We start from the raw sequence: 22,977 nt of genomic DNA, 5'->3' as shown, positions 1-22,977 counted from the left end.
TTGACTTATGGCAACCCCTGGAGGGGTTTTCATGGCAAGAGACTAACAGTAGTAGTTTGCCATTGCCTGCCTCTGTAACCTTGGTCTTCGCTGAAGGTCTGCCATCCAATTACTAACCAAGGCTTCTGAGATCTGACGAGATCACGCTCTCCTGAGCTATCCGATTACTGTAATTCATTCTACATACATACTCCCTCAAAGTCAACTTGGAGACTCCAGTTGATGCATAATGCCACCCCTCGGTTATTATCAGGAGCTAAGCGAAGCGTGCATATCGCTCCTATACAGCAGACACTCCATTGGCTTCCCTTCAGTTACTGGGCTCAATTCATAGCTCAATTCATTTAGAATTGCTTTTTTGACACAAGTAACATGGTTGTGCTGTAAGGAAACGGATCAATTAGATGAGTCGGTAAAGGGACAGGGACTGTTGACTATACTATTATGTGTTGTCTGTTGCTGTAAGTATGCTCCCACTAGTTTCTCCACGTTAATATGTTATGTCAATTTGCTTATGTTTTAAAACAGAACATAAAATTTCAGCTCTGTATTGGATTTCTATTGTATTGTTTATAATGAATATATTGTTAATTGAATGCCCCAGCCATTGACTGTATTGACTTACACTGTGTCACTTGACTCTAAGTGAGATAGGCAACTATAAATAATGTAAATTAAAAAAATAAAATAAATCATAACAATAGCTAAAGGCTTTACATCAAGAGCAACCACGACAAAAACTTTAGCTATTTCAAGAACTGAAGGTATTGGCTAAAGTAAAATACACAATTCTGCTGTAACACATTCAGTTACAGAGAGATCAAATAGCCAAGTCATGTGTTTCAAAGCATTTTATTAAAGAAATACATGGGAAACGTGTGGGAGCTGAGTACATATTCTATTCTTTTGAGTACATGAAAAATGCAGGCAGAGTGGACAAATACAGAATATAAGTAAGAAAAAAACTGCTCTGCACCAAAACCTACCTTTTTCTTCACTCACCAATTAAGCGATTCAAAATATTTACACATCAAGCTTGACAATTAAAATATTGGTTCTGGTTCTCTATATTAGAGATGTGAAGGCCCAGGAAGAAGAAAAACATTTTCCCCCTGAGAACTTTTCCAATATTCAGAGAAATACAAAATTGTGGGGAGCACAAAAAAAGAACGCCTATGAAATTTTGGAATAAAATATTTTGATACAAGCTTTAGTTCATTCAAAGTGTGTAGAATACAGCTTTTAATGTAAAACAGTCTACAGTGTTACGCAGGGGTCATTTTGTAGAAAAAGAGCTGGAGGAACTCATTAGCATATGCCATGCCTCCTGCCATCACCAGAAGTGTGTCATTAGTATAACTGATTTGCATATGCCACACCCCCTGACATCACCTGTTCTGTTTTGGACCCAATCCTGGCCATTCAGGGCCGAAATTGGGCCCAAAATGGCAAAAGGGGGCTGAAAATGGCTGAAAAGGGGCCCAAAATGGTCAGAATCAGGCCGCTGCTGAGTAGGAGAGTGATCCACCACCCATCAGAGGCCTGATCTGGGCCATTTCAGCCCCAATCCAGGCCAAAATGGGCCCAAAATGTCTGAGAGTCAGGTGGGCGGGGCCACCTGACATGTGACCTCTTTGTGTTCCTGTGTGTTCCCCCTCGAAATGAGCCCTGGTGTTAGGTAAAGATAATTCCTGTAATTAAAGTCATATACAACGTATTTTCAAGGATATGTCCAAATATGACAATTGTTTACAATTTGCAATATTGTGTTTGGTGAATATGATATTGAAGACTTCAGTGCTTCCAAAGTGATAAAGTTTAACTGGATATCCAAATATGCAGCTAGTCATATAGCAACTGCATGAAACACTTTCTGTCCAAATAATCCAATGCCTTTTATTAGCTACAATATTCATTTTTTTTTTAAATTATTTTTGTGTGTGTGATTTTAATTTTCAACTCTCCTGTCTTTCAGGTGACACAAACTAAGGTATATGAGCCAAGGTAGCACAGAGTACAGCAGTTCACACTTCACTCTGTATAACTGGGCGTATCAACTAGTTTGCCTGTACTAACAGTGGGCTTAGACGAGTAACTTTGTTTAGGATTACACTGTAAGGCATTTAAATATGCCTAATATATAAATATGACAAATAGCACAATTGTATATACTATGTTCTAAATTATGGATTTTATGTTAAAGCTCCAAACTTAGGTTTGATGGGTACTGAAATTGTCACACAATTTCCAGTAGAAACATTTCCCCATAGCTTCAAATTTCTGGAAGTTTTGCATCTCTGGTCCACAGTTCTCAGCCTTAGTTCTTACATTAATCCTACTAAAACAAGGGTGTGCTTATTTTTTTCACAGAGACTTCATATAATTCTATGAAAGCTGCAGTAGTCGCTGCATTAATCTTCAGCTTAATTTGGTTTGTCTGTAGCACCTTCTTTTCCCCATGTTTTTCAAACTGTTGCAATGATCAGTCATCTTCTACATAACATATATAATGATTTTCACTCTGATCCATCTGTATTATGTGCACTACATGTTCCCTGAGTGTGAAGAACATAAGTAGCGCTGTTCTGTAATTCTTTAGTTTCTCTTTTTGTCAAGGTCGGTGTTCCAATCCTAGCATGCAAATGAAAGCATTTTAATATATCATTTCTCTTGGCCTTGAGTCTGGGTGTGGCTTTTAGCTGTAAAGCTACAATGACCTCATTTGAAAAGAAAAAGTAGAAAGCTACAAAAACCAAAGGCATTTTTCTCCTTAATACATAAATTAATCTAAAATGTTGGCAGCATCGCTTGACATTTCTGGCAGCCGCTGAGGTTTCTCGGTCTCTGTTGCTTTCATTTTTTCTTTCCTAATCTTATTCAGGCTTATATTGTTTCCACACAGTCATCAGTAAGAACCAATATGCAGCACATGTCCTGCCTGTTGCCTCACGTACCGGGCCTTGCTTAACTGATCCAATGTTCTTTTTGCAGCTAGTGTGGGGTGATTTAGCCCACAATACAGGACTAGACTGATCAGCAGCTTATCCAAGGTTACAACCAACCACATCTACCACCAGAGTGGTAAACATACTTGACTAATATGTAAACTCTGCCCAAGCTCTTCCCATTTTAACACAGGGCGGGATTTCTAGTCTATCTACAGCCATGGTGGCAGTTTACATGGAAAGAAGTTCTAAGGCCCCTTTCACATTTCAAGTGAAAGGGAAACCCAGTTGTTATCAGTAACAACCCTGACTTAGTGTAAAGCAATAGGGAGGGGGCAGTTTCAAACAGCATTTACATCACTTATGAACCGTGAGTCACTGTGGCCATTTCAAACACCACTGCTTTTTCTGGCAACAGAAGAGGCTCCCCTCCCCTCTTCTAGCCCACCAGGGTTTTTGCAATTAAAAAAAAAATCAGCACAAAATATTACTATAGCATTGTAACAGTAGGTGTAGCAGGTTCTCTTGCGTGTGTGTTATGTGCCGTCAAGTTGTTTCCGACTGATGGAGACCCTATGAATGAAAGACCTCCAAAACGTTCTCTCTCTAACATACCTACTCAGATCCTGCAAACTGGAGGACGTGGCTTCTTTTATTGAGTCAAGCCACCTCATTTTAGGTCTTCCTCTTTTCCGGCTGCCTTCCACTTTTCCTAGCATTATTGACTTTTCCAGAGTCTCGTCTTCTCACGATGTGACCAAAGTACAATAGCTTAAGTCTTGTCATTTTAGCTTCTAAGAATTCCGGTTTGATTTGATCTAGTACCCACTTATTTGTCTTTTTGGCTGTCCATGGTATCTGCAAAACTCTCCTCCAGCACCACATTTCAAATGAATCAATTTTTTTCCTGTCAGCTTTCTTCACCGTCCAACTTTCACATCCATACATGGCAATGTGGAATACCATAGTTTGGATGATCTTGATTCCCAGAGAGACATCTTTATCTTTAAGGATCTTATCTAGCTCCCTCAAAGCTGCACTTCCGAGTCTGTCTTCTTCTGATTTCTTCATTGCAGTCTCCCTGTTGGTTGATGACTGAGCCAAGGAATAGAAAATCTTGAACAACTTCAATGTCCTCATTGTCAACTTTAAAATTGTGTAGTTCCTCGGTAGTCATTACTTTTGTCTTCTTGATGTTCAGTTGTAATCCTGCTTTGGCGCTTTCCCCTTTAACCTTCATCAGTAGTAGTTTCAAGTCTTCACTATTTTCTGCTAGTAATGTGGTGTCATCTGCATATCTCAAATTGTTAATGTTCCTCCCATCAATTTTCACTACACCTTCTTCTAGATCTAATCCAGCTTTCCTTATGATATACTCTGCATAAAGGTTGAACAGGTAGGGAGATAATATGCATCCTTGTCTGACACCCTTGCCAACTGGAAACCATTCTGTTTCCCCATATTCTGTCCTGACAGTAGCCTCTTGTCCAGAGTACAGGTTGCGCATCAAAACAATCAGATGTTGAGGAACTCCCATTTCTTTTAAGACTCTCCATAGCTTTTCATGATCTACACAGTCAAAAGCTTTGCTGTAATCTATAAAACACAGGCTAATTTTCTTCTGAAATTCCCTGGTATGTTCCATTAGCCATCGTAAATTTGCAATGTGATCTCTGGTGCTTCTTCCTTTTCTGAATCCAGCTTGAACATCTGGCATTTCTCGTTCCATATATGGTAAGAGTCTTTGCTGTATAATTTTAAGCATCACTTTGCTTGCATGGGAAATTAACACAATTGTCCAATAGTTACTGCACTCCGTGGTGTCCCCTTTTTTTGGGATTGGAATGTAGACTGAGCGTTTCCAGTCGGTGGGCCATTGTTTTGTTTTCCATATTTGTTGACATATTCTTGTTAAGATTCTGATGGACTCCATTTATGTGGCTTGAAATAGCTCTATTGGAATTCCATCTACTCCAGGTGCTTTGTTTCTCTCAATTGCTTTGAGTGCAGCTTTTACTTCACTTTCTAGGATTTCTGGTTCTTCATCAAAAGATTCTTTGTCAAAAGTATCTGTCATCCTTCCATCTCTTTCGTATAGTTCCTCAGTGTATTGTTTCCATCTTTCCTTTATTTTGTCCTGATCAGATACTGTTTTTCCATGTTGATCTTTTAGCATCCCAAGTGGTGGCTTGAATTTCCCTTTGATTTCTCGGATCTTTTGGAACAAATCTCTTGTTCTTCCTTTTTTGTTGTTCTCTTCTATTTCATTGCACTGGTTATTATAATAGATTTCTTTGTCTCTGCATGCAAGTCGTTGAAAAGCTGCATTTAGATCTGATTTCTGTTGCCTTTTGTTTTTGCTTCTCGTCTATCTTTAGCAATTTTAAGAGCTTCCTCAGACATCCATTTAGGCTTCTCCTTTCTTTTGGCTACATGGATAGTCTTTGCACATTCTTCCTTGATAATATCTCTAGTTTCAGCCTATAATTCTTCTGGCTCATGATCAATTAAACTTAGTATTGCAAATCTGTTCCTTACCTGGTCTTTAAATTTTTCAGGAATATTATTTAGATTGTACTTTGGCACTATGATTTAGTGTTTCTCTTCAGGTTTATTCTAATTTTTGATATTAACAACTCATCATCTGTATCGCAATCAGCTCCTGGTCTTGTTTTAGCTGAGAGAATAGAGCTTCTCCATCTACTGCTTCAAATTATGTAATCTATTTGGTTCCTGTATTGGTCATCCGGTGATTTCCACGTATACGATCGTCTTTTTGGTTGCCTGAAGCATGTATTAGCAATGAACAGGTGGTTGGCTTTACAAAACTCTATGAGCCGCTCTCCTGCTTCATTTCGTGATCCTAATCCAAATTAGGTTCACGAAATTAGCAGGTTCTCTTAATTCTCAACTTTTTAAAAAAAGTAAATCCATAACTCTTTCCCTTGTAGAGATATAAGGGGAAAGGCATATCTCTGCAATGGAAGAGGCTAGAGACTGCTTTAAAATGAAAGCTGGGAATTAAGAGAACCTGCTATACCTACCATTACAATGCTGTAGCACTAATCATTATCTGTTTAAAAAAACAGACATGGGCAGAAAAATAAAAAAGGCAGCACTGACAAAAGGGCCACCAACATTTCAAACAGTGCACTGCAGCAAATCAGAAGCACAAAGAACACTTGGGAATGGAAGTAAAGGGCTTTTCAAAAAGGCTCAACCCTGAACTGCAAACAGGACAGAAGCAGCTTTGTCTGAAAAGGCTTTTTGAAAGTCTGCTAGCAACTGGCAGCTAAGCCAAGTGTTTGAAAGGGTACCAAAAATCCACTAGCAACCAGCAGCCAAAATGGTTTACAAAGGCTGTGTGAAAAGGGCTGTAATCCAGACTGAGGTGCGCTGGGCCATGAGGAAGCTGTTCTTAATTTTAAGCGAATGAAAAGTATATTTCAGGCATCAGGACTTAGTAGCAACAGACCTGTGACATGACATTTCCAGGCTTAGGTTATGAGTGCTTGAAAAAGTTACCAACCTATTCACATCATCTTTTGTTCACACAGCCAAACACCATGGGCAAACTTTCTCTGTTGCAGTATACTATATTCTAATCCCCCAAAAGATAATTCCAGAGTTGCTGTATGCCAGGGAGGGAACCACACAATACATTTCAAGAACAACTCTTTTTTCACAATTCAGTGGTGGTTGAGAAGTGGTTAAAGCATTTCAGTTATCTTTTGAACTTTCACTGTAGGAAGAACAATAAATGATGAGCTCTGTTATGTGCTCCTTTCTTTATTCTCATGCACTAATAAGGACTAACCTGGAGGGACCTTGATGATCTGATGTAGCACTTCAACAGCCTTTAAGGTACCACTCTGTATTTACGTTTTATTTTCCAACATATGCTTTTGAAGACCACTTCAGATGCTGTAAGTGGACTCCACACTGGAATAACCTTTTAAGTCAAGTCTTTAAGATGTCACAACACACCCGTTTGGTTTTAAAGTAGAATATCCATTACTTAGAACATTGTTAAAAATGCATACAAAGATTTATTTGTTAAAATCCCAGTTTATTTATAAAATTCCTAATTTGCTTTCCACTGAACATGATAAAGCTCTATACAATTTTTTTTTAAATTAGCTCACTTGTAATAAATCAAAATAACAAGAAGATATATAGTCAGTATATACAATGTGAACATAAACACACACTACATATACAAGCAGTACCTTGGTTACCAGAAGTTTTCTAAAGCAGATAACATGATTTAAGGGCTGATTTCTTTTTTCACTCCATGGTTGAAGAAGCTGATAAACTTGAGGAATTTGCGTTTAATCTACTCTGGTTTCTCACCTATATCACTTAATGCCCTTCAAAAGTTTAAGAAAGCTAGTAAAACTAGCTGTGAACTTCCAATGTATATCTGTGAGATAGGATAAAGGACTACACGTTACCTGCTTATCTACTGTCTTTGATTTCAAAAGGGTAGCCATGCTGCTCCACTGCTGCAAAATAAAAAGTCTAGTGGCAACTTAAAGACTAACAGCTTTTATTTCAATGTTGGCTTCTCTGAGTTGCAGCTCACTTTTATCCGTTTGTCTGGGAGAAACACCAAGACCAATGTAACTTAAGCCAGTATTCCGGTTGCATTTTATTTATGCTTCTTGTCAGCAGAGAATTATGTTAAAAGTGGGGTTTTTTTGCTGTTTTAAAGATCTCGGACTGCAATTAAACTCCTGCCCATGCGCCTGGCTGCTCAATCACAAAGAGATACCAACCACCTAGCCAAGCCAGAGGAACTAGCTAGGGCCAGGAAGAGGGAAAGCCACTGTTCCTTACGGGTACATGCACAAAACCCCCACTTTCTAGTGAGTCAGTGACTGGGATGGCAAAATAGTGGGGGAATAAATAGTCTGACTGGTGACAGTTACTACATGGAGAATAGAAAAGGGCCACTAGGGTTTTCCAAGAAGAAGGTTCTGGCACCCCTACATCAACCTGTGACACTCTGGTTTCTCAAAACCTAGAACACAGGGAGGGAGGGGGAGAACCAAGAGCTCACACAAAAGTGTTAGTCTTTAAGGTGCCAATGGACTTTTGTTTGTACAGTCTTTGAGCCATGTTCTCCAAAGAAGGCGACATGGGAATATTTTTAAAAAGACAATCTGTGCCTTTTCAAAACGGTAGGTGCCCAACTGCTCTCTGGGAACATCATAGGCCCAGAGCTTTTGGCTGGCCTTGTCAGCTGAAATTTATGCTTGTGCTTGAGACATTTTGAAGCCATGGAAAGCCACGTATTTATTTAGGCTATTTCAGTGCCATCCCCATCCAGTCCTACATGAGGCGACTTACAATAAAAAAATTAAAACCAAGTTTTAACCAAGTTTAACGTGCGATTATTAGTTTATTGCTTTAACAATATAAAATGAATCATTTAATTTAGTTATCATATAAAACTGAACTATATGGCATATTTATAAAGTTTTAATGCCTTAGTTTTCTACAAGAACAGATGCAAACACTTCATGTGAGAGACAGAAGCACTCTATGCTACCTTAGCACAAGGATAGAAGTTTCATTTAATCAAGCAGCTGCTTAAACTATCAAAAATTATAATTTGAAAATTAACAAGCTCTCAATCTAGCCCATGTACATATTCTTACATATGATCAGCTCTACTATTGACTTATTATTTTCCCTTAACATGTTAGCAGCCTTTGGTGTCCATCCTGCTTGCAGACAACAGTAAAGCCAACACAGGAAAATATGCTCTGCTGGCAAAGACGCCTGTAATGCACAGGAAATACTTATCCAGTTTTCTAAACCACAGAAAACACTGAAGTGTTCACTTTAATATTAATCAGAAAAATGAATCCTTATCAGCCAGTTGGGTGTAGTGGTTAAGAGGGTGGGACTCTAATCTGAAGAACCGGGTTTGATTCCCCCACTCCTCCTCTTGAAGCCAGCTGGGTGACTTTGGGTCAGTCACAGCTCTCTTGGAGCTCTCTCAGCCCCACCCACCTCACAGGGTGTTTTGTTGTGGGGATAATAATGACATACTTTGTAAACTGCTCTGAGCGGGCATTAAGTTGACCTGAAGAGCGGTATATAAATCAAATGTTGTTGTTGTTGTTGTTATTTAAAAATCTAGTGTGTTAGATCTCTAACATGCACCTTAGTTTTCGGCTGAGGAAAAAATAAGCATTGCGATTAGTAAAATTGTAATTAAAAAATGTGTTATTTGGACAGCGTCTCATACAGTCCTAAGGCAAGCAGCATATTAGCATATTAAATTATACTTATTTATTTACATCATTAATACCTTGCCTTTCTCCTGAATGGGGACCCACAGCGGCTTACATCATTCTCCTCTCCTCCATTTTATCTGGACAACAACTCTATGAGGAAGGTTCACTTAAGAGTGTGTGGCTGGCCCAGCAACACCCAATGGGCTTTCATGGCAGAGTGGGGGTCTGAAGCTGTGTTGTGGTCAACACTCCAACCACACCACCAAACTGGCTACTTGAGAAAACTGAACTATTCAATAGAATATAATGTACATTGCAACATCAACAGAATCTGGTAAGACAAAAGTATTGTTGGTTGGGAAGAAGGAGATCTTGAAGGACCTTATGCTTCCCACTTTCAACAGGGTTCAGTTGATCCTTGATGACTAGCTTAAGAGCCATGGGGTGATCTCCCAACTGTGGCCCCCTACCTTGACACAGCTAATCTGGCCACCTGAATTTACATCATGGTAACACTGAGACTGAACTACTCTAAAGCACACTCTACGTAAGTCTCCCCTCAAAGGCAATCTGGTGACTCCAGCGGTTACAAAACGCCACAGCTTGATTATTAGTAGTTCTGCAGAGCATGCAGTCATCCATCAGTAGTTGACGGTGAAAAGTGCTGTCAAGTCACAGCAAACATATGAGATTCCCCCCCTGGGGGTTTCACAGCACGAGACTAACAGAGGTGGCTTGCCATTGCCTGCCTCTGCATAGGAATCCTTGTCTTCCTTGGTGGTCTCCTATACGATTACTAACCAAGGCTGATCCCACTCAGCTTCTGAGATCTGACAAGATCAGGGTAGCCTGTGCTATGCAAATCTGGGCACTCGTGAATTACCAGGCTCAATTAAAGGTTTTGGCTATCTCATACAAAGCCCTTCATGGCCTTGGTCTTTACCATGAAGGGCTTTGTATGTGACAGCCAAAACCTTGTATTGAGCTCAGGAACTGATGGGTAGCCAATGGAGTGATTGCAGAATAGGAGTAATATGCATACTCTGCCCAGCTTCTGATAATAACAGAACTGAGGCATTGTCAACAAAGTCTTGCTGTTACCATGCCTTAGACCCAGGCAAACTGATTGGCTGTGTCAAGGTAGGGGGCCATTTTCAGGCTGGACCGAGTTTGTGGAAAGCATTTTTTCAGCCACAGCAGCCTTGCCCATCTGAACAGGGCCTTCACCATGTGCCATCCCACACATGGGTAAAATCAACAGCTGCCCATATGTACACACATTCTGTGGTAGCCCCACATTATGGAATGGCCTAACTGTAGAGTCAGGAATGCCTCCGTTCTCTCGGGCTTTCTGCAAGTTAAGCAAAACCGAATTACTCAGGAGGGCTTTTTACTCAGGTAATAGGCCTGTGCTGTAAGAAATGGCTTAGAGAAGTGTCTTGGTAAAGGGACAGGGCCTGTAAGCTATACTACTGGGTACTATCTGTTGCTGTTAATATGCTCCTACAGGGAGTTTGTGCCATTTCATATGTTTTTGTAAGTAAAACAGGTTTGCACTTATCTGTAACTGTTGTTCATCAAATGATCTTCTGTGCAGGCACACATGGGACCTGCGCATGAGCAGGCCAGCTGTGGATGTTCTAAGCCCCTAGCATAGGGAGATGCTCACTACAGTAAGGATATCCTAGAGTAGCAAGATACTTTTCATATGCTTTCCCCCCAGGCATGGCTATAAAAGGCAGGGCAAGTGGCTCCCTCCCTCAGTTCTCTAAGCCACTGGTGCAGAAGATAGATAAGAAAAAAGAGCTCACGGTGGGGAGGAGGGAGGGATGTATGCCTGCACAGAAGACTGTTTGATGAACAACAGTTACAGGTAAACGTAACCCTGTTTTCATCATTATGTCTTCTATGTGATCCCACTTGGGAGATTAGTGAGCTAATTTACTCAAGAAGAGGGTGTGAAGCTCTTTAATGGAAGAGACTCTTCAGGACGGCCTTGCCAACAGTTGCATTCCTCACAATTCACTCGCCTTCCTGGCTGAGGTTCTGGCCACCAGAAAGGCTGTTTTAGCTGCCAATATCTTAAGAGAGCAGGTAGCTAGGGACTGGAAAGATCTACGCATGACTGAAGTGAGGACCAAGGAGAGACTCCACTGGGGAATCAGCCTCAATGCTGCAGGATACAGTTTTCTAGCCTCAAACGGAAGCCCTTGAACTGGGGAGGAAAACATTGGCCCAGGGGAGATAAATCAGGCTGTCCATTTTAGAGTGTCCAGGCCATGGTGGAGAACCACCTCACCCTGCAGCAGATCTGGGGTTAGGGGGAAATGGTGGATTCTGCCCTGTGGCATTTGAAAGGGAGCGGCAAACCAGGCCTGCCTTGGCTAGTAAGAGGCTATTAAGAGGCCAAGGGACTTTTCCTCATCATGCCACTGAGCGTTAGCATCATTAAGAAATAGAGGGCAGAATGCATACAGAAGGGTGCCTAACCAAGGAATCCGTTCCCTGGCCTTGAGCAATACCATGTACATTTCCTGTTGAGGTATGTGTCAAATAGGTCTATGGTCGGATGGCCCCACTTTGCAAAAACAGGGTGGAGAAATTTCCTGTGGACAGACCATTCACACTCCTGAGATTTGGACCGACTCAGAGAGACTGATCTGATGCTGGATAGCCCATTTCCATATTAGTGAGGCTTCCTGGGAGAGAGCTAGGAAAGCTGTGCCCCCATCTGTTTAAGTAATGCATGGCAGTTGTACAGGGGTACAATAAAGTTTATTGTCTATGGCCAAAGGCAGTTTACAATCGATATGCATAAAAGAATCCAACAAAATTATAGATCACCATTACAAATGTTTAAAATAAACAACAACGACAGCTCAGGCCCGAATTTTTTTGGCTGCTACAGCAAAGAGTGATACTCTGTAGGAAACGAATGGTCTGAAAGGAGAAACATCAGCTTCTCTATAACTGGGGAGTATCAACGAGAAAGGCAGACTATAAATAACAAATACATGAAAATAAATTGTTGACTTAGTTTCATTACATGTATATGTATGATGCATATGCCTATTTTATGGACAGGATCTAATGCTATAGATTGCCTTATATGTTCATACTACAGATTGCCCTAAACAAGAAAAGGCGCGAAGGTTCACTATGTTGAAAGCTTGCAAGAAACTCAGAGAAGTAACCGCTTTAGAGCTGCAATAATAATACTTTGGGTTGTCACCTATTAAGTCTGTATCATGTTTGCAAGCTTTTTGCTGCTGTAAATTTGATACGGTTGAACGTAGTGAACCTTCACACCTTTATAAACACAGAACTCAGCATTTGCATTTTATGATTTGTTTACTGTATGACGCTGTGTTCTCATGTTTGTACCATTTTTCCTATGAGCTGTAAATTGTCAGTTGCATAACCATTTAGAGTTTATGTTCAATTTGTATACTAGACATAAATAACTGTTTAAATTCAGTGATTGGATGTATCTTTAGTCAGTAGGTCACGGTTTTCTTGTTTAGGGGAGTCGTTGCTCCGTGACCCTCTCTTTCAGGTTCACATACTACAGACTGAGCAAGTAAACCTTGTATTTTAATAAAGGCATCTCAGCAATCCTAGAGAGAAAATGAAGGTTTTTGGATGCTCCCCAAAGTTCTCCCTGCCCCCCTATCCTGACATGGACACACAATTTTTTCTGGCCTTTACACCTCTAGCACATGCCCCACCAAAGAGGCAGAAAGGTGCCTCATTTCTGACATGTGCAGTTCAGAGTGCTTCCATACCTAGCAAGATCAGGGGAAAGCCAGGCAGAGTGGCAACAGCAGAACATGCGGCTCCAACCCTTTCCGGTAGTCACTGCAGCAGCAAAGAAGCCAACAGCAGCTGATGGCCAATGCACGTTTGTTGCTCCAACTGCACACAGAGACTTTTTGCCAATTTCCCCCCTCGTACTGCAGATTCCTACTTTGCTCCCCCAACTCTGGTCCTTCAGGTCCTCTGACTTGGGAGCACAATTTCAGGCAGCAAAGGCAAATGCCAGGAAGCAGTGTGTGTGTGCATGTGGGGTGGGAAGTGGGGATTGCCTTCCTCTAGTGTGACTTTACTCATGGAGCTTAGGAGTTAAACCACTAATTTTGCAGTAAAACAAAAAGAAACATTATTTTGACAAGAACATTCTCATACGATCATAGTAGTACTAGAAGCACATTTGGACACACGTTAAACTTGATTAGCACTGAGGACATTGATTTCTTCAATAGTGTCTAACAAAGGGAGCTTTGACTCTCGAAAGCTCACACCCTGGAAATCTAGTTGGGTCTCTAAGGTGCTACTGGACCCAAATCTTGCTGTTCTACTACAGACCAGCAGAGTTACTCATCTGAAACTATCTTCAGTAGTGTATTTATTGTCCACACAATCAAGCTATGGACACCATTAGTCACACCTGAACACTAGAAATATCCTTGAAAACATGTTGTATGCCTGAAGTGTACATTAGAATCTTTATTATTTTAATCATGTGACGTTTCAATTCTGCTGAAAATTTCTATTTTTTTCCATACAAAAATTTGAAAAAAAGTTCAGAACCTTACCAACCTCCTCCTTTTTCTATTCACACGTGCAGCATCCTCAAAGCCCAGAAGCTGTTCCTACCAATAAACACTGCTTATTACTGTTCTTGGCTCTTCTTTAAGCTCTTTCCAGGCAGGCCTCCAATACGGGTTGAGCCAACAATGGGCCCCATTCACAGCACAGAGCCCAACCACCTGCTGAGCCTACATGACCCACAACTACTGCAGCCAGCAATCTTCTAGCTGCTTGATAGGGGGTTGCCAATTCTCTCATTCTAGACTGGCACCTACACCGCTACAAGCTACTTAACCATTATATAACCAGCACAGTTGTCTCTCTCCAGGGAAAGCAGTAACAGAGGCAGCACTACCACTGGTTCTGCACAGTGCAGCTTCCAAAAGTGCTGGAGCCTTTCCAGACTGAAAGATGGAAACCTCATAGATAAGACTTACATTCAGAAGCTGTCCAATATTTTTTTTGTTTTACAGTTGTTTTAATGTGGTTTGCTGTGTCTTTTTCATTACCAACCTCACCTGTCTACAGAATGGGATTTGAGCTTGGAGGAGGGGCTGAGAGTTCTCCAAAGGCTGCAAAATTATGCCCTAGAGACATGGAAAGAGAGGCTCCTCAGCAGTCACAATCCTCTTGATCACTGCTGGGAAGAGAGAAGAATAACAAAGATGGCTAGCATGTTTAGCAGCAAGCAACAGTAATGATCATCCATCCATTCATTAGTGACACGGCTGGTTCGTGATGTGCTAAGCACACAATCGGCAGCCTTAGATGCCAACCAACATGAGTGGCTCATCCCCAGTTATAGTCTGATCTGAGGTGAGCCAGGAATTCCTCCGTGAACACAGAACAAGAGGTGTAAAATTTCCAAAAATTATGAAACCAGAGGGAAAAAATTGGGGGGTGGGGTGGAAATAGTACAGATATTTGAAAAAAATCTGATATATGCACAATAATAAAGTTTAAAATCCAATAAAGTTTTTAAAATCCATTAATTATAACTCAATTAACATAAAATTGCACTATTTGCATACTTACAGAATATAAATGTCTACAAGAAAATTACAAGAAGACCCAATATGCAGGAAAGAGTTGCAAGCTGCTGCACCCCATGCTACCATATAGAACATGGATCTTGATTTTTATCATGCGGGGAAAAAATAAAAGTTCAAAGTAGAAAACAAGTTCCGTAGTAAACAAAAGAAGTGTTATTTGAACAGAACCACTCACAATAGGTAGTGCTATCAGTATATTTCAATACCAAGTTAAATTTCTTAATGCTGAAAACACTGAACTCCTTAATAATGTGCTATTAAACACATTACAGCATACTTTTGGCCCTAATTTAAATTTAAAAAATTATTGAAAATATTATATATATCTACATTATACACAAAAATAATCTAATGCTGTATATTGTCATATAATTTTTTCATATTACATATTTTGAGCAAAAGCTTGTCTTTCATTTCACTCATTCCAAAAGGGAAAAAGTAATCATAAAAGTGTCTTTCAGTGCTCCACAAAATTTCCCAGTTTTTTTATTCTGAGGACTTGTCTGTGCTATATATTTTGAAAGAGAAAAACCAGGTATTTTCATTCATTCTAAAAGAGAATGTATTTCTTAAAGAGTTTTTTTTCAGTGCTCCCACAGGTTTCCTAGCTTTTCCATTGGAAAAAGTCCTCTGACTTATTCCAGCTATGAGAACACAAAAAGTGGCCTATTATATCAGACCAGTGCTTCATCTAGTCCAGCATCCTATCTCACACGCTGACCAACCAGAGGAGTTTGCCGTGTTAGTCTGTAGTTGCAAAATCAAAAAAAGTCCAGTAGCACCTTTAAGACTAACTTTTTGATTTTGCTACTACAGACTAACACGGCAAACTCCTTTGAACCTTTACACAAGCAAACTGATCCCCACATCAAAAGGAGCTGTTTGCATTTCCATATCAAAGGAGTTGTTTACATCCTCCTCCTCCTCCCCTCTCCTCCTCTATATTTGACCAGTTTCTTTCTGCCTTCCATGCATCTGACGAAGAGAACCGTGGTTCTCGAAAGCTTATGCTACAATAAAATTGGTTAGTCTTAAAGGCGCTACTGGACGTTTTTTGATTTTACTGACCAAGCAGTTACTCTGGAGGGCCAACAACAGGGCACAGAGGCTAAGGTATTTCCCTGAAGTTGCCTCCTAGAACTGATATTCAGTGGTTTACTGCCTCTGAAAGTGGAGGGTTTTTTTATCCACCATGGCTAGTAGCCACTGAAAGACCTATCCTCTATGAATCTAATTTCCTTTTAAAGTTGTCTGTGCCTTAGGTCATCACTACAACTTCTGATAGCAAATCCTACACTTTAATAACTTGTTATGTAAAAACGTATTTCCTTTTGTCTGGTCTAAATCTACTGCCCATCAGCTTCATTGGATGTCCAAGTTCTAGTATTTTGGGTGAGGAGGAAAAGTTCTTACGCTCTTTACTCCATGCATAATCTTATAAACCTCTACCATGTCCCCCCTTGTCTTTTTTCTAACCGGAAAAGTCTCAAAACTTTTCAGCTTTCCCCCATAACTGTCAGTCATCTTTCTTGTGCTCCTCAGAAATTTTTCCAGCTTTGCAATTTTTTTTTTGAAACATGGTACCCAGAACTGCACACAATACTCCAAGCGAAGCTGCACAATAGCTCTATATTGGGTATTATAATACTGACTGTTTTATTTTCAATTCTTTTCCTAATCAACCCCTGCACATGCTTTCATTGAGCAATCCACTATGACCCCAAGGTCTCTTTCTCTCTCAGTCTCAGCAAGTCCAGGCCCTATTAGCATATACTAGAAATTGGGATTTTTCTTCCAAAGCGCATCACCTTACCCTTGCCTACATTTATCATCATTTGCCACATTGTTGCTCACTCATCCCATTTGTGGAGATCCTCCTGGAACAATTCACAGCCTCCCTATTTTTCAACATCCTGAATAGCTGCGTGTCATTTACAAACTCAGTTACTACACTGCTCACTCCGAGTTCCAAATAATTTATGAACAAATTCAACAGCACTGGCCCCAATACCAAGCCTTGGAACCCTGCTGCTTACTTCTTTCCATTGTGAAAACTGTCCATTTATTCCCATTCTCTGCTTCCTGTTGTTTAACCAATTTTCAGCCCATAACAGGACACATTATCCTATACCATGACTGTTAAACAATCAGCTGATTTTACTTTTTGGTTAAACATTATTTTATTAAGAACGCGTATATGCAACCTCTCCAGAGACCTGCTTGGCAGAGGCTCATGTGAAACATGAAAAAAAAATCATTAAACAGCATAACTATTAAAATTAAACAAGCCATTAAAAATTCAGCCTGAGCATAAAAACAGCATAAAACATTTAGCAGCCTAAACTGATCTTCATAAAACAGCCCACAGGCTAGAAGCAGTCTAAACACAAATTAAAGAGATCAAACCACTCAATTAAAAAAAAAGTGTAGTCAAATCAAAACTGATTTATAGCAAGACAAGAGCTGAGCAGAGATGGTTTTTTGACATTATGTTCCTCTGCACAGCAAGCTGCATCTTCCTAGTCTCAAGCCGCATAGGACCTTAAAGGTAAAAAAACAGTGGTGCCAGGGAAGAGATGGGCAGCCAGTGCAGCTTTCAGCACAGGAGTGACAACACCCGTGTCCAGCCCCTGACAACAGCCTGGCCACTACATTTGGAGCAGATGACATCTCCAAGCAGTTTGCAAAGGCAGCCACATACACAGAGCATATTACTATAACCTAACCTGAGTACGGATCACCATGGCAAGAGCACACAGTTAAAGCTATTTTTTAAAAACTGTTAAAAATCACTACTTGTCACATGCACACAACTGAACTATGTGGCATAAAATAGTTGCTAGAGACTAGTTGTTGAAATTAAGTTTGGAATTCAAAGGAACAAATCTCAATAAATATAATACTTGATGCACATTACTGCACATTTTAACTATATATGGATATATTTTGTAAACTGCCTCAGGCATTACAGAAAGACAAGATATAAACAAATAATAAATAATCTCATTACCCAGCTTCAGCATTGGTTCCAAACTTCAGTCAGTTAAGGCTAACAGGCCAACAAAGTAAGGGGCAGGAGCATGAAACTAAGTGGTAGGTTTAAGAAAAACACTGCTATCCCATCTTCTAATATCTATATGGGAACCCCCCAAAGCAAGAAACAAAAATAGAACACTAAAAAAAATCATTAAAAAAACCCAATCACCAATGCAACAATGAAGTGTACCATTAGAAGACCCAAGATGTGCTTGCTCATCTAGCCATGTCTTTATGGTATGAAGGAAGCCGAGAAGAGTCTCAAAGGCTTCATGCTATAGCTAAGGTGGCCCTCTCCTGTGCATCATACTTCAGATGGGCAAGGGAACAGACACACTGACAACATCACATGAGCACACTGGCAGTCAACTAACAACCAGGCCTTCACCCATTTAGGGGATTAAAAGGCTACAGCTATACACCACTCTCTCTAACCCAAATGGGCATGGAGATTAACTGAAGACAAAGAGCCAGGTTCAAGACCCCATTCTTCCAAGAAAGCTTCCTGGATGACCTTGGGCTAATTACAAACTCTTAGTCTAACCTACCTCATAAGGTTGTTGTGAAGAAAAACTGGAACAGAGGAAAACAATGTAAATTGCTCTGGGTCCCCACTGGGGACAAAAGCAAGGCATAAAAGAAATAAATGAAAGACAGCTAGACCTTCCCCAGGGAAGTCACACCAACTAAGCTGAGCCAAAGTATTCCTGGCCACTGCTGCTGGCACAACAAGTTACAACTACTCTGTTTCCTAGTGTATGAGTGAATTCCTAAACGCCTTAACACTTCTTTTTAACTAAAAGTTTTTTTAAAAAAAATCTTGAACATTTTAGTATTCATAGTACTTAGGATCATGGTTCACAAATAAAACTAGAAAGATACTGTAACCTCCTAAACAGCTGCTGCCAGTAAAGTCCCACTCTTTCTAGCAAACCCCAAACCTATTCTGAGAACAAAACTCTTAGTTACCACTTCATGCCTGGAAGTTGTCACCTTAAGTCTGACTTAAACACGACTGAAGATGATCATACCAGGTGCTGAATGCTACCTAAACTACTATCCAAGAAAATAAATGACTACTGGATGAGTATACGTTTTTGTTTTATTTAATAGAAGCCTTAAATACAGCCTTGGAGAACCACCATGGACTCCCCAGCCCAAGGCTCCTTCTGGTCCACCCTTCATACCATATTTGCCCTGCACTTGGAGATCACACAGACTGATGCTGCCTGCCAACAGACCTTCCCCTGGTTCCCTCCAGAGTCTCTCACCCCTTCCCACCCCACAGGCCTAAAGTCTTCACACAGTGGAGACTGCACAATAAGAAAAGCTCCAGGTATCATCCTATTTATTTATTTATGTCATTTATAGCCCGCCTTTCTCACTGAGACTCAAGGCGGAACACACAGGGTGAGATTAATACAGTCAGTTTCAAGGGCATTTTCATAAACGAGGCCATAGGGTTAATAAACAAACCCTATATAAACCCCACCTTTCGGGGCAGGGGAATAGGAACAGTAGAAGGGGTGGGGGGAGGGAGCAGACCAGCAGGCGCGACAGGGGCCCGGAGTGGACTAAGCGGGCAATTCCTGAGGGGAGAGACTAGGCACCGCTTGGCCCGGGCCGTGATCTGCTCTTCCAGGAGCGGGGGACCAACTGAGCCTCCATTTTGCATCCCGCGTAGGACGAGGCAGCAGGATGGGAGCCGCTCAAGATGCAGCTTCCCCCGGCCGCACAACCTGTGGCTGCTGGCGAGGAGAGGCTTCCGACGGGCTCCGCGCCAACAGCTACGGAGAAGCCCCCGAACAAGCGCCCCACCGCAGCCCCGATTCCCCAGCCAGCCTCCCGCCGCCTCAAGATGCCTCGGCCTCCGGCGCCGCGACCCTCCCGAGCGCAGCCCGGCGCAGGGGGCTCCCCTTCCCGGCGACGCCCACCCGAGGAGGGCCCGTCAGGAGCGAAAACAACGGCGGCGCCCCCTCCGCTCCCGGCCTGGAGGGCCAGCGCTGGCCCGAGAGGAAAGGCGCCCCGCCGGCAGCGGGCAGGCCAGCAGGGCCCCTCCCCGCTTCCTCCCTCCCGCGCCGAGGCAGCGCGCCTTCTCACCCGCAGGGACGAGGAGGAGACGACGGGGCCGCGACGGACACCTCCGGGCCGAGTCAGTCAGTCGGTCCGCCCAGCCCACCTCCCTCTCAGCGGCGCCAGGGTGCGGCTTCGGGCTGTCCGCAGGCCAAAGAGCGCAGCCCCCATTGGCCAGCGCTGACACCGCCACTAAGCCGCCTGCCCATTGGATGCGCCTAAGGAAGGGGCGGGGGCAAAAAGTCGCCCCGCCCCTCCGGGGGCGACCCAGCGGAGGAATCTTAACGGAAGCTTGGCGCGCCGCCTGAGGGGAGCTGAGAAATTGGACGGGAGACTTTCTGCCTCCGCCTCGGGCCTCGACTCGTCGGACGCCCACCCTCTTAGCGGTCGGGGAGAGAGAGACGTCCCGCCTGAGAGCTCAGTTGACGTGAAGGAACCGAGCACGGCCGTTCGTTCTTCGCCGAAGTAACCCCCACATGGCCTCCGGATTCTTTTCGTTAAAATCGTTGAACCCTTTTCACACGAATTCACGCATTTCTAAAACATTTATATACATAAACGCGTACAGAAGCACACGCTGCCCTACTCAGTTCTCCGGAATGCTACTGCTCTAATCGTATGGGAAGGGGTTCAAACCAGAAGCGCTTGCCAATTCCTGGAGATTTGGGGCTAGAGCCTCAGGATTTTATAGATTACAGCAAAGCTGTAGATTTATATACCGCCCTTCAGGACAACTTAGCCCCCACTGAGACCAGTTTACAAAGTATGTTATAATCACAATTACCTGTGAGGTGGGTGGGGCTGAGAGAGCTCTGAGAGAGCTGTGACTGACCTAAAGTCGCCCGGCTGGCTTCTAGTGGAGGATTGGGGAATCAAACCCAGTTCTTCCGAGTAGAGTCCCATCGATCTTAACCACTATACCAAACTGGCTTTTGCTTGTATCATGAAAAGCTATGGAAAGTGCTAAAAGAAATGGCGTTCCTCAACATCTGATTGTTTTGATGCACAACTTGTACTCTGGACAAGAGGCTACTGTTTGGGCAGAATATGGGGAAACAATGGTTTCCAATTGGCAAGGGTGTCAGACACGGATGCATTTTATTTCCTTATCTGTTCAAGCTATATGCCGAACATAGCAAGGAAAGCTGAATTAGATTTAGATGAAGGTGGAGTAAAAATGGGTGGAAGGGACGTTTACAATTTGAGATATGCAGATGACACTACATTACTGGCAGAAAATGGTGAAGACTTGAGATGATGAATGTTAAAGAAGAAAATGCCAAAACAGCTGACCATCAAAAAGACAAAAGTAATAACTACTAAGATATTACATACCTTTAAGGAAGAAATGGAAATTGTTTAGGATTTTCTATTCCTTAGCTCAATCATCAACCAAAAAGGACACTGCACCCAAGAAATCAGAAGGAGATGGACACTTGGAAAGGCAGCCATGAAGGAACTAGAAGAGATCCTTAAGGATAAGGATGTATCACTGAGGACCAAGATCAAAATAATCCACACTATGGTATTCCCCATTACTACATACTGATGTGAGAGGTGGACACTGAAGAAAGCTAATGAGAAGAAAGGTGATTCGTTTGAAATGTGGTGCTAGATGAGTTTTACAGATACCATGGATCGCCAAAAAGATGAATAAGTGGGTTCTAGATCAAATCAAGCCTGAATTGTCCCTTGAAGCTAAAATGACGAGACTGAGGCAATCATTTGGACACATCATGAGAAGGCACTGGTAAAGACAATGCTAGGAAAAGTGGAAGGCGGCAAGAAAACAGGAAGACCCAAAATGAGATGGCTTGCCTCAATAAAGGAGGCAGGGCTGTTAACGATAGGATGTTTTTGAGGTTGTTAATAGGGTTGCCATAAATCAGAAGTGACTTGATGGCATAAAATACACACACAGGGCATGTATAGTTTGAGAACTAGAGGCATTGTATGTTTATATCTTTTGTATTATTTTGCTCAATCTATTGCTGTGCTGAGAGTGTGTGTGTAGACTAGAGATGAGCACAAACCAGAAAAAAAATGAACCATGTGGTCTGTCACATTTCATGAACCATGAACTTTCACAAACCTGCTCCAGTTTGCAAAACGATTTGTTTGGTTCGTGAAAACATCTTCTGGGGCAGCAAATCACCACTTCCGGGTCAGCAGAAGAAATGCAAAAAGCCCATCCACCATTGCCTAGGCAACTGATTGATCGGCGCCAAGCTGTCTGCAGTGACAAACTGAAAAATGAACTAAACAAACTGCCCTAAAGTTTGTGGTGGTTTGTCAGAAATGGACTCTGACGAACTACTGGTTCACGAACCACAAACTGGCTTCATTCGTGCCAAACTTTGGTTCATCTTTCGGTTCATGCCCATCTCTAGTGTAGACATTTTACTTTTAATAAATTCTTTACTGTTTTGAATGCTAGTAATTGTTCTCTTTACCATACAGATTTTCACTGTTGGAATGCACTATTCAAACTGGGTGCTAGGGGAAGGGAGGTAGTCTGTTGGTAAATCTCTATTTCCCTGAGAGCGTACTACAGTAGTAAGCTGTTCCTGGGGCGACCAGACACTGGATAGTGGGAGACTGGAGATCTCTCTATATGTGCAGATTTTTAAAGAGTTGGGTCTGGGTTCCCCAGACTCAAATTGGGTATCTGCAGCAATACAGCAGTTAAAAAGTAAATGGCTGTTAAAAAGAGGATCCCCAAAGGGCCACAGAATGCCTCCGCAGGGGGAGGACGGCCTCCTCCCTTCCCTCTCAAGCATTTCATGTAAAAATAGCATGGGTGGAGCTCTCCCCCACCGCCGTTTTTACTGCTCCATGTGCACAGAATACTCCACATGGAGCAAAAAACAGAAAACCCCTCCATCCATGGCTATCGTGATATGGGGAAATGGTTGAGGGGGAGGGAGGAACTCCTCCTCCCCCCGTGGAGGCATTCTATGTCCTCTTGGGCTCTCCTTTGTTTTTTTAACAGCTATTCCCCAAAGCTGTTGTGTAGCTGCAGGGAACTTGAGT

At 42.0% G+C, this 22,977-nt stretch overlaps 1 protein-coding gene across 9 annotated transcripts in view; it reads right to left on the bottom strand.

Moving 5' to 3' along the window:
* ADD1 (adducin 1) overlaps positions 1–20,085 on the bottom strand; it is a 71,554-nt gene extending 51,469 nt beyond the window's left edge. For 7 of the 9 annotated variants that reach the window (XM_054999843.1, XM_054999846.1, XM_054999847.1 and 4 more), the window contains exon 1: positions 19,972–20,085. The gene's annotated coding sequence lies outside the window, so the exon portion shown is untranslated. Of the gene's footprint in view, positions 1–14,301; positions 14,424–19,971 lie in introns of all 9 variants that reach the window. The other 2 variants (XM_054999844.1, XM_054999845.1) reach the window with 2 other exon arrangements.
* Between the last annotated feature and the right edge of the window lie 2,892 nt (positions 20,086–22,977).

The sequence above is a fragment of the Eublepharis macularius genome, chromosome 15 (assembly GCF_028583425.1).
Source record: "Eublepharis macularius isolate TG4126 chromosome 15, MPM_Emac_v1.0, whole genome shotgun sequence".
Lineage (NCBI taxonomy): Eukaryota > Metazoa > Chordata > Lepidosauria > Squamata > Eublepharidae > Eublepharis > Eublepharis macularius.
This window is presented reverse-complemented; position numbering and strand designations above follow the sequence as displayed.